Source organism: Eurosta solidaginis, chromosome 5 (genome assembly GCF_040869045.1).
Source record: "Eurosta solidaginis isolate ZX-2024a chromosome 5, ASM4086904v1, whole genome shotgun sequence".
Lineage (NCBI taxonomy): Eukaryota > Metazoa > Arthropoda > Insecta > Diptera > Tephritidae > Eurosta > Eurosta solidaginis.
Window position 1 is genome coordinate 35,224,518 of NC_090323.1, and position 9,602 is coordinate 35,234,119.

Below are 9,602 nucleotides of genomic sequence, written 5' to 3' on the forward strand. Positions count from 1 at the left end.
AGGCACAAATTCAATTTCAGCTAGTGTGCAATCATAACAAAATTTAAACAACAGGTCTATTCATCAAGCGTGATTTATATTAGTTTGCCTGATTAAAGAATTGAATAGTGCACAAGATGGGATGTCCTTATTATACGGTTTCACAATGTGCGGCATGCCCAGCCGTAGGAGTATTATTCGTAAGCTACCCACGTACACAGGTAGTTACATTAGTCTCTTAGTTTTTCTGCTACAAGCACAATAACGGAATTTAGACAATCGATCGCGCGACACAAGGATAAAACATTATATTTGTAGTAATTTGCGTAAGTTTGATGCTAATTATAGCGTTCATTATTATGTGCGAAAAAATAGCCTTTTTGTGACATTGAGGATTGTCAATCTTGCGAAATAATTGTATGTATCCATGTATATGTTTGGGTATAATCTTCGTCGAAAGAATTGAATAGAAAAGGATCTACATTGGATGTATGTTTTTGGCTAACATTTAATGAGCTCTCACTAGGGTTTGAAAAATAAAAGATTTTCATGTTTGGAAAATTGCTATGGTTTTGTTGTACATACATATATAATAATTTCAAAATGTTTATAAAGATTCCGAAAAAAAATTAAAAAGCTCCGTTTAGAAATAGAGTTTACTTAGAGATAAATTATATGTAATGCATTTCTTTGATACATACTCAAACTGTGCCATCTACTTCCTATTGAATCTACATCGAGGCGAATGTAATTAGTGCACAAAAGTTTTAATTTTAATTCTTTATAATTTTATTATCACATAATTCTTATGTTAACGCTAAGTGGTAGTGGTGTAAATAGAAATAACTATCTAAATATTTATTAATTTTCAGTATTATCTTTTATAAAAATTGCTCCACTTGGAGCTAACATCTGGTCATTTACGATTGATACTGGTTTGTTGCATAAATCGTCATGTAATTCCCATTTTCCATTGCTTCTTCGGCAATACGCTCGGAAGTGTCCGGGTACATAATCAATTATACCTTTCAAACTGAAGGAAGAGATAAAAAAGAAAAGATTTGTTTAGTTTTGTTAATTTTGTATGAGGCTTATATTTAACGCTGATATGTTTATATACCTGAATTTATTATTTTCGATTGAAAAGTTTACACTTTTTTCAATTTCCGACAACTTGCATGTTTGCAGCTCTGATGCTAAGTCTTTTCTTAGCTCCAACTCTACGAATACATGAGTGTTGAATGATCGTTTTACATAACATTCTTCACTACATTTGGAACATCGGGAAGTAAAATTTGTGGATATTTCGGCAAGGTGATTTCCTAGTGACTGATAGCCTTCTTCACACAACCTTTTGTGGTCCTTAATCCATAGTGTCGATACTTCATTTGAATATTGACCACAATTTTCGCAGTTGTAGGTGTCATGTCCACTGGGGCAATCAAAAAAACATTTTGACCATACCTCTGATAACGTTGAGTACATATTTAATACTTTGGGAAAAAGCGGAAAAAAAGGCTTTGATGACTTATCTTTTAGTTTGTCTTGAAAATAGTCTACGAGTATCCTTGCGCGGTCCTTATAAATTGTACCTACTCTTGATGCGGTGATGAAGTCCACAATAAATTTCATAATTTTGGACGTACTCGATTTCGCGAAAGAATAGTAAGATGTGTGATCCATCGCTGCTGTTCCCAGTATTTGTATAATGGAGTCAAAGGGGCAGCTATTTTTAATGCTGTAGTGAGTATCACCTATAAGAACTGCTCTGAGTGAGTTTCCGTTTTCTAATACTGTCATTGTTTTAACTGCTACTTTAGAATCTGCATGCATATTAATGAAGGATATGCTGGGCTGACTTTGGAAGTAATAGCCGAGTTTCTTTTGCTTGGGTTCCTTCTTTAAAACATACTCCTCTATAGGTTCCTCAAAGTCGTTTCTCTCCCTTTTAGATTTATTTCTCCAATTGTCATAAGAATTTGCGTCTTCGTTGATAACTTTGGTAACTTGAAGTTCAGCTCCTTTCTCTTCTCGTTCTTCGATGGCTTCTTTACTTATTTTTTGATATTCGTTTAGCAAGTGCGTATTTAATATCGCTGATCCTCCGTGATGGTCTCGAAATTCAATTTTGAGGAATTTATTAGCTCGTAAGAGATTTTTGTATCCCGACAGTACTCTATGCTTCTTGTCATTAAAATAAGCCTCAGCGTAACTTGTACTGGCATGGCCCTGCTGTCCAGGTAGACAAGCTGCTGACCAAAGAGGAAATTCCAAAGCACTTGTTTTAAAAAAGTCATCGATAAAACGTTTGTTATAGAATCCGTTGCTTTCTCTTCCTATTTCAGCAACTTTCTCTGCTGATTGCCGAATTCCACTAATCCATGTTTTCACAGTGGGGCTGCAATCGTTTGAGTTATCGTCCACATTTTGTCCAATTTTATCTGTGGGAGTATATCTATCTTCACTTAGATTGAAAGTGCGATCACCGATTGCCTTTTCCAAATCCCTTCTTGTATCGTTTACTGTCTTACCATGAGATAAATTGGCGTCATTATATTGATTTACACAGACGATACAGAGACTTTTCAGGATTGATTCGAATTCGGCCAAAGTTTGAGCGTCAATCAACAATGCAATGCAAAATAAGTAAAACTTTATTATCTGGCTGTTCTCTATTGCTTTGAAGCACTTCCAATTTGCAATCATTTTAACAAAATGAGCTACGTCAAGCCTTATATATGTAGAGATTGCAGGCCGGTTCCTACTCAATGGATCATCGGAGGCCACCAAAAATAATGTCTCAATATATGTTTTTATATTTTGTTCATTAAACGCTAGAGATAGAGCATTAATCAACGCTCTCGAGCAATCACACGCCACCTCATCTGGCTTAGGAGCACCCATTCGTATCCACTTTTTCAGCCATAACTCTATTAAAATTGTGCTTTGATCATCTGTCAAAAGCTGGTGCACGGATATTGTGGATTGGCTAAAATTAATTACGATAACATATAAAAATATATGGCCACTTTGTTTCCCGTTGTCATATACAATTTTTTTGCAGATGGTCCCTGTTCCATCTATGGCTATTGACGACTTCTGCTTTTTAATTTTCATCAAATTGTGGTAACGCTTGTATGCATGCAGCTGGACGTTTGATCCGTAGAACACATAAAATTTATCTTTTTTATGTCTCTGATGAAGTTATTAAACTCGGAGCTATATCTCATATTCTCAATGGCTTTTATGACACCAATTTTTTCCTTCCCAATTCCCAACTTGCCATCGCGATATTCATTGACACACTTTTGAACGACTGCTGCTGTCGGAATAGTAGGAGGTATGCGTTGGGTTTGTAGTCCACAAACTTGGCTTTTGAGCCAATTTTTAGCTCCAACAGCGGCAGCTTCTTCACCAATCCGAGCCCGCTTCAGTTTTCGTGTAGGTCTACGGACATTCTCATGTTGTAGATCAAAAACCGTGTCTCTACATCTGACACGTAACACTACAGGAAACGTCTCTGGAACGGAGTCAATAAATCCATAAAATGGATTGTTGCAAGCTTGGCTTTTGCACTTCCCCCGGATCGTTACGTGATGAGCTGCGCCCTCCCTCTCGTAGATCTTGGCATTTTTAAATACAAAGGCGCATTTGGAATCGCTTACTTTCAGGAATTCTTCCGTTATGTAATCAGTCCAAGCATATCTCTGCAAAACGGGGTAATTTCGGTCATCATAGTTAACACTATTATCCTCACGAAGTTTTTTGTAGAAGTTCTCAGATACTTTAATTTCGAACACATCCAGATCGGGGGCCTCCCAATCTTCCTCACTGTAATTGTCGTCAAATGTAGTATCAATTTCGTTCCCAAAAGACTGCGTTGAATTGAAAGTATTCTCCACCATAGGGTTTGAGTCGGTTGTAGGATACAACTTTGTCCATATATCACGCCGATTTTCGCGGCATTCTCTGTATACGTCTCGCTCTTTCCATTTTCCTTTGAACCTCTCGCTTATTTTCGACCAAATAGGATGCGATGGTCCCGGAAACAGTGTTCTATCTTCAGGTAGATGATCCAAAAACTCTCTAAGTACAGCCAGGCAGTCATCTAGCGGCACTCTGGAAGCTCGGCCAGGCTTTTTCTTGGAGTAGCAATCCATTAAACAACTCGTTATCTCACAACACAAGCTTCGCAATCAAATTGCAATGACTTTTTCCGCGAACACTTTAGCGAATATTTGAAATGTATATCTTAATATTCTGTATCGTAAAAAAACAGCTTGACTACGCGTTAATCATTCAACAAGTTCAGAAAAGACTGACTGAAAGTACTTCAGTTTCTGTACTATTTATACAAAAATCCTTTTCTTTGTTTAAAAAAAATAACGAATATTTGCTACCTAGGAAAAGGGTTATTTCAGAATATTGAGCATTTTTTAATATTTACCGTCAACTTATTACATCTTAGTGCACATGGCACTTGGTAAAGATTTGTTATCATCGACTACCTAGAACTAACCACATTTGAAAGTTCCTTCTTGAATTAATGTGTTCTGTGTGAGTATTTGTAATACAACACTAAAGTATTTAATTTGGTAAATTACGAGATTTAAAAACGCTAAGTTTATTTGTACCTTTATAGTGGCGTTCATGACTTAGTAATATTTGTAGGAAGCAAAGTTTGTAGATACAACAAGATTGAGTATGTATCAAATAAATTCATTACATATAATTTAATTAATGAGAGAGAAATTACTCGCTAAGTAAAATCTATTTCTAAACAGAGCTTTTTAATTTTTTTTCGGAATCTTTATAAACATTTTGAAATTATTACATATGTATGTACAACAAAACCATAGTGCAAAAGCGAAAATTTACGCAAAGTAATTCCAATTTCTAGTTGGCTTTTATTGTACAGATTCCAATTTTGTTTGGTCCCATAGCAATTTTCCAAACATGAAAATCTTTTATTTTTCAAAATAATAAAACTTTAGCACTACTAGTGAGAGCTCATTAAATGTTAGCCAAAAACATACATCCAATGTAGATCCTTTTCTATTCAATTCTTTCGACGAAGATTATACCCAAACATATACATGGATACATACAATTATTTCGCAAGATTGACAATCCTCAATGTCACAAAAAGGCTATTTTTTCGCACATAATAATGAACGCTATAATTAGCATCAAACTTACGCAAATTACTACAAATATAATGTTTTATCCTTGTGTCGCGCGATCGATTGTCTAAATTCCGTTATTGTGCTTGTAGCAGAAAAACTAAGAGACTAATGTAACTACCTGTGTACGTGGGTAGCTTACGAATAATACTCCTACGGCTGGGCATGCCGCACATTGTGAAACCGTATAATAAGGACATCCCATCTTGTGCACTATTCAATTCTTTAATCAGGCAAACTAATATAAATCACGCTTGATGAATAGACCTGTTGTTTAAATTTTGTTATGATTGCACACTAGCTGAAATTGAATTTGTGCCTGAAATAAATCTGATCTATAAGATGAAAATATAACAGCACTACGTGGTAGAGAAGTTTTGAGTATTTTGGTTATTTTAAAATTAAAATAATAAAACCGTACTTTTGTTTTGGGAAAATTGTTAATTAGTGCGGTAAGGACATTTACAAGTTTTCTTTGCTTCAAATGAGTAGGTTATGTTTTTGCTATGTTATTACCTAGTATCACTACTGTAGCAACAACGTTAGTAATCGTACATATCTATACATCTATAAGGAAAATAATTACTAATAATAACCGATTTTAAACATATTCCTTATTATATTTTGTGTTTATATTTCATTTACCAAGCTATGTATATGTGAAACCTTTTTGTCGTAAAGCTAGAATCTTGTATCTATAATAAATATCTTATTTGTTCTTTTACGAGAAACATATACATATTTTGAACTGAATCTGGACCTAAGTACGTAAGTCCCTTCACCAACAATTTGCATGTTATGGAAATACCCATACTAGTTTAGCCCCTGTACGCCCATATTTTCGCCGAATGCACGCTAAACGAAAGTTTAAATATGTCATAAAGAACTAAACAATACGCCCACTTTACGCAAATAAGTATAACAAAGAACATCATAATATGATGGTACTTAGTGAATTCAGTTAATAGACGAAGATCAATTTTCTTTGTTTGGTTATGATGTTAGTTTTCGTTTAGCAACAAATTGCGAATACACTTACTATAAAATATGTATGTAGCTGCATTTCAGATTAGAGATAAACGAGTCAAGGAAACGGGGCAGTGATTTTTTATATCGTTTATAAAATTAGGTACCAATCACCCAGAATAGATAAACCATGTTAAAGAAGAAAAAGGTCCTTTCTATGAAAACTTTATTTAATAATGGACATTCGCAATATTGTTCCATTCCATCCCAGTAATTAAAAAATGGATTTTAGCATGGAAGTTTTCTCGCCAAAACAAAGTTAACTCATTGCTAACCCTAGTTATTAGCTGCCTTTTTTTTTCATCTATATACATATACGCTTAAATCTTATATGGACTGCTAAGCGTTAAACTTTATCTATTCTTCTGAAATTGCTGCGCAGAAAATTAGTACTCCTAAATTTCAATACGCATTATACTCAGTTGTAATTGAAATATGTGTCTATGTTTCACCTCTATGTATTAACTCTACAAATGGTGTGTGTCCACTGTTCACCGCAACCGATTCAGCTATAGGTTATACACTATTGCCAACAGAGGTGTGTGTCTCCGCTTTTCGGTACAACATGTTCTGTAGCTAGTGGCCGCTAGATGGGTCCCCTAACCATTACCTGAGTGAGGATGAGCGTTTTTTTAACCGCAAACATAGACGTATATCCGTGTAAAAAACAAGTCTATTATTACTTAGTTTATTAGTTTATTCTCTGTAATCGGGGTTGATATAGTTAAATAACCATTTACATAAAAATCAACCCTTTCTTTAAGCGATGACAGAATTAAGAGAGATGAATATGAATAAATAGTTATAACCTAATCAACATTTGTTAACATTTTAATATATAAAATATGTATAAATATACATAATAAAGGGAATCAGGTTTTTCATAAAACTTTGTACTTTCTAATCATATTAATGTATTAATGCTGACTGGGTTATATTGGTTTAATTGCAAACAGTTAGATTTTATATTGTTGCCAGCGTTGCCGTTTTCTGGGTAATTCGCTAAATTTGGGGAGTTTCGAAAGCGCGTGGGTAATTTTCGAGTACGCTCTTCTTTATTACCTATGAAGGCAAGGAGTTCCATGAAAGGTCTTAAATAAATTTTTTACTTCACTATTTCGGTTGCGTCGTGTTTCGTTGGCTACAGTTGCAGTAGTTTGCAGCATTTATTAAAGCTCACGGCTGAAAATAATTTTTTTTATTCCGACCCCATGAAGTCATGGCCAGTATTGGCGTGATTGCGTTAAATTATGGGTAAAAGTCTAGTTGAGTCGACTGCTAATACGCTACAAAAATATCGATAGAGGTGTCAAAAGGCCCGTATTGACCTCGACAACAATAATTCGAAGGCGAAAAAGAAAAATTGTATATCTGTCCGGAGATATTTGCAGTTGAAGTTGGCGATTATCAAGTGGTTGTTGTAATGTTGTCGTACCCACAAAAAAATTATGAACATAAGCGTTTTGCGCGGATATAGTTTTGGTCTCTAAACCGGTGTTGGACCACCGAGGGTAATTTTTTATACACAGAAACGTGTTCTGGACAAAAATACTATGGATACCACCCCCGGTTTCGGAGGAACCCGCGGGTCATTTTTCGGTTTTTCGTTAATATCTTTAGAACGAGTTAAAATTTTTATTTTCCCACTTCGGATTGTTATTGTCGAGGTCAATACGCGTCTTTTAACACCTCTCTCGATATTTTGGGACGCGTCTTAGCAGTCGTCCCCTCAACTAGACTATTACCAAATTATGAAACCTATATTTCTTATTTTACAATGTTCTTATATGCTATAAGCCTTAGTCGCTTTTATGGCTTATACAAAAATGTTCAAAGTAAACAAAAATAATACAAAATATGGGTAACCGGAAAGTCTTCCTTTGTCTTACAATCTCAGAAAATAAACAAAGAGCAGAAAATGGGTGTGAAATATTGTTCAATTATATTTAGTATGATACCCACCCAATGTTCATGGAAAGTAAAGACATGTGTCCAAAATTTTATGAGTAGGAACATTTTGAAATTCATAAATACGATATAATTGTGATGACATGAAATCACAAACAAACCAAAAAATAAAATAAACTTCTTATTATTTCCCGAAATTTTACACTATCACTTGCGAGGTATTCACTTAAAAAAATAGAAATCCATAATTTCGCGCTTACGATACAATGGCTAACATAGCTTGCTATAGTCAAAATGAAATTAGCTTCAATTTATTTTACAGCTTCAAAGTAATTTACAGTCGTCACAAGTTCGAAGTTAACTTATTTTGCCTATCACTAAGCAACAAAACAATTTATTTGACGAAATTTTGATATTTTGGAGAATTGAAAATTGTTTTTTTGGGTAATTTGAGAACGGCAACACTGGGTTGCATCTAGTTACATGCCAACATTCGTATAAGCTCAAATTCCCAGTAAGAAAATACTCCGCAAAAACGTATGGGTTAAAGCTGACAGCTATTAAAACTTAATTAAAGTTACTCCATGTCTCACCAAACTTTTACCAATATAAAATATAATGTTATGTTGGTTTTATTGGTCTGTAAATAATGAATTGTTATACTAATTTGTCATATTCAAAACGGGTTTTATATTTTCGTATAAATGTAGCCGAAAACGAAAAATATAAAAAATGTATGGAAGAGTTTCTAATTAATAAAACATACTGAAAAGTCATAACCAATGGTGACTTACTATTTGGCATATATATTTTTTCAAACATGTAACTATACAGAATGTCTGGACAAGTAACTTGGTAACTCGATCAAGTTTAAACGGGATTCAAGGGGTTGTGTAGCGCAATATATAGCTTCTCCAACCCAATTGTCAACCTCACATTCGAGCGGCGAATCCCGTTTCGCTAACAGACGAGGCTCTGGCGACCCCAAGCTCCTCATGGAACTTGGGGGTGGGGAGGGAGGGATGGCCTGAAGGTTCAATATGGCCATATAAATCGTTCCCGAGATGGTCGGGCCAGCACCTTAATGGTGCTGTGTTACCGGAGCGTATCGGATCTGTATCCGACAAAGGACCATCACATCGATAACACTCCCCAAAGCCTTCGGGGAGTAACCTAATCGCTGCAACAACAACAACAACATCAAGTTTAAACCTTAATAAAAAATCTTCTATGGATGATCAATTTGTGAAAATTAATTCTCTAAGCAAATTAAACAACATTTCATATTGTATTCTCTGTTTAGCTGCTTTTTTTTATTTTTAAGTGATTTTGTAACACTTTTAACAATACTTGTACTTGCTTTATGTCTACATATGATTGTTTAATTTTGAGATTAAGCTAAAGGTATTTAATTTGGTGCTGTAAGCAGGTTTGTGTTGTATACGTCTATAACATATGATTGTTATATTTAATTTGGAAGGAAAATAATATATTTTAAATAAAAAT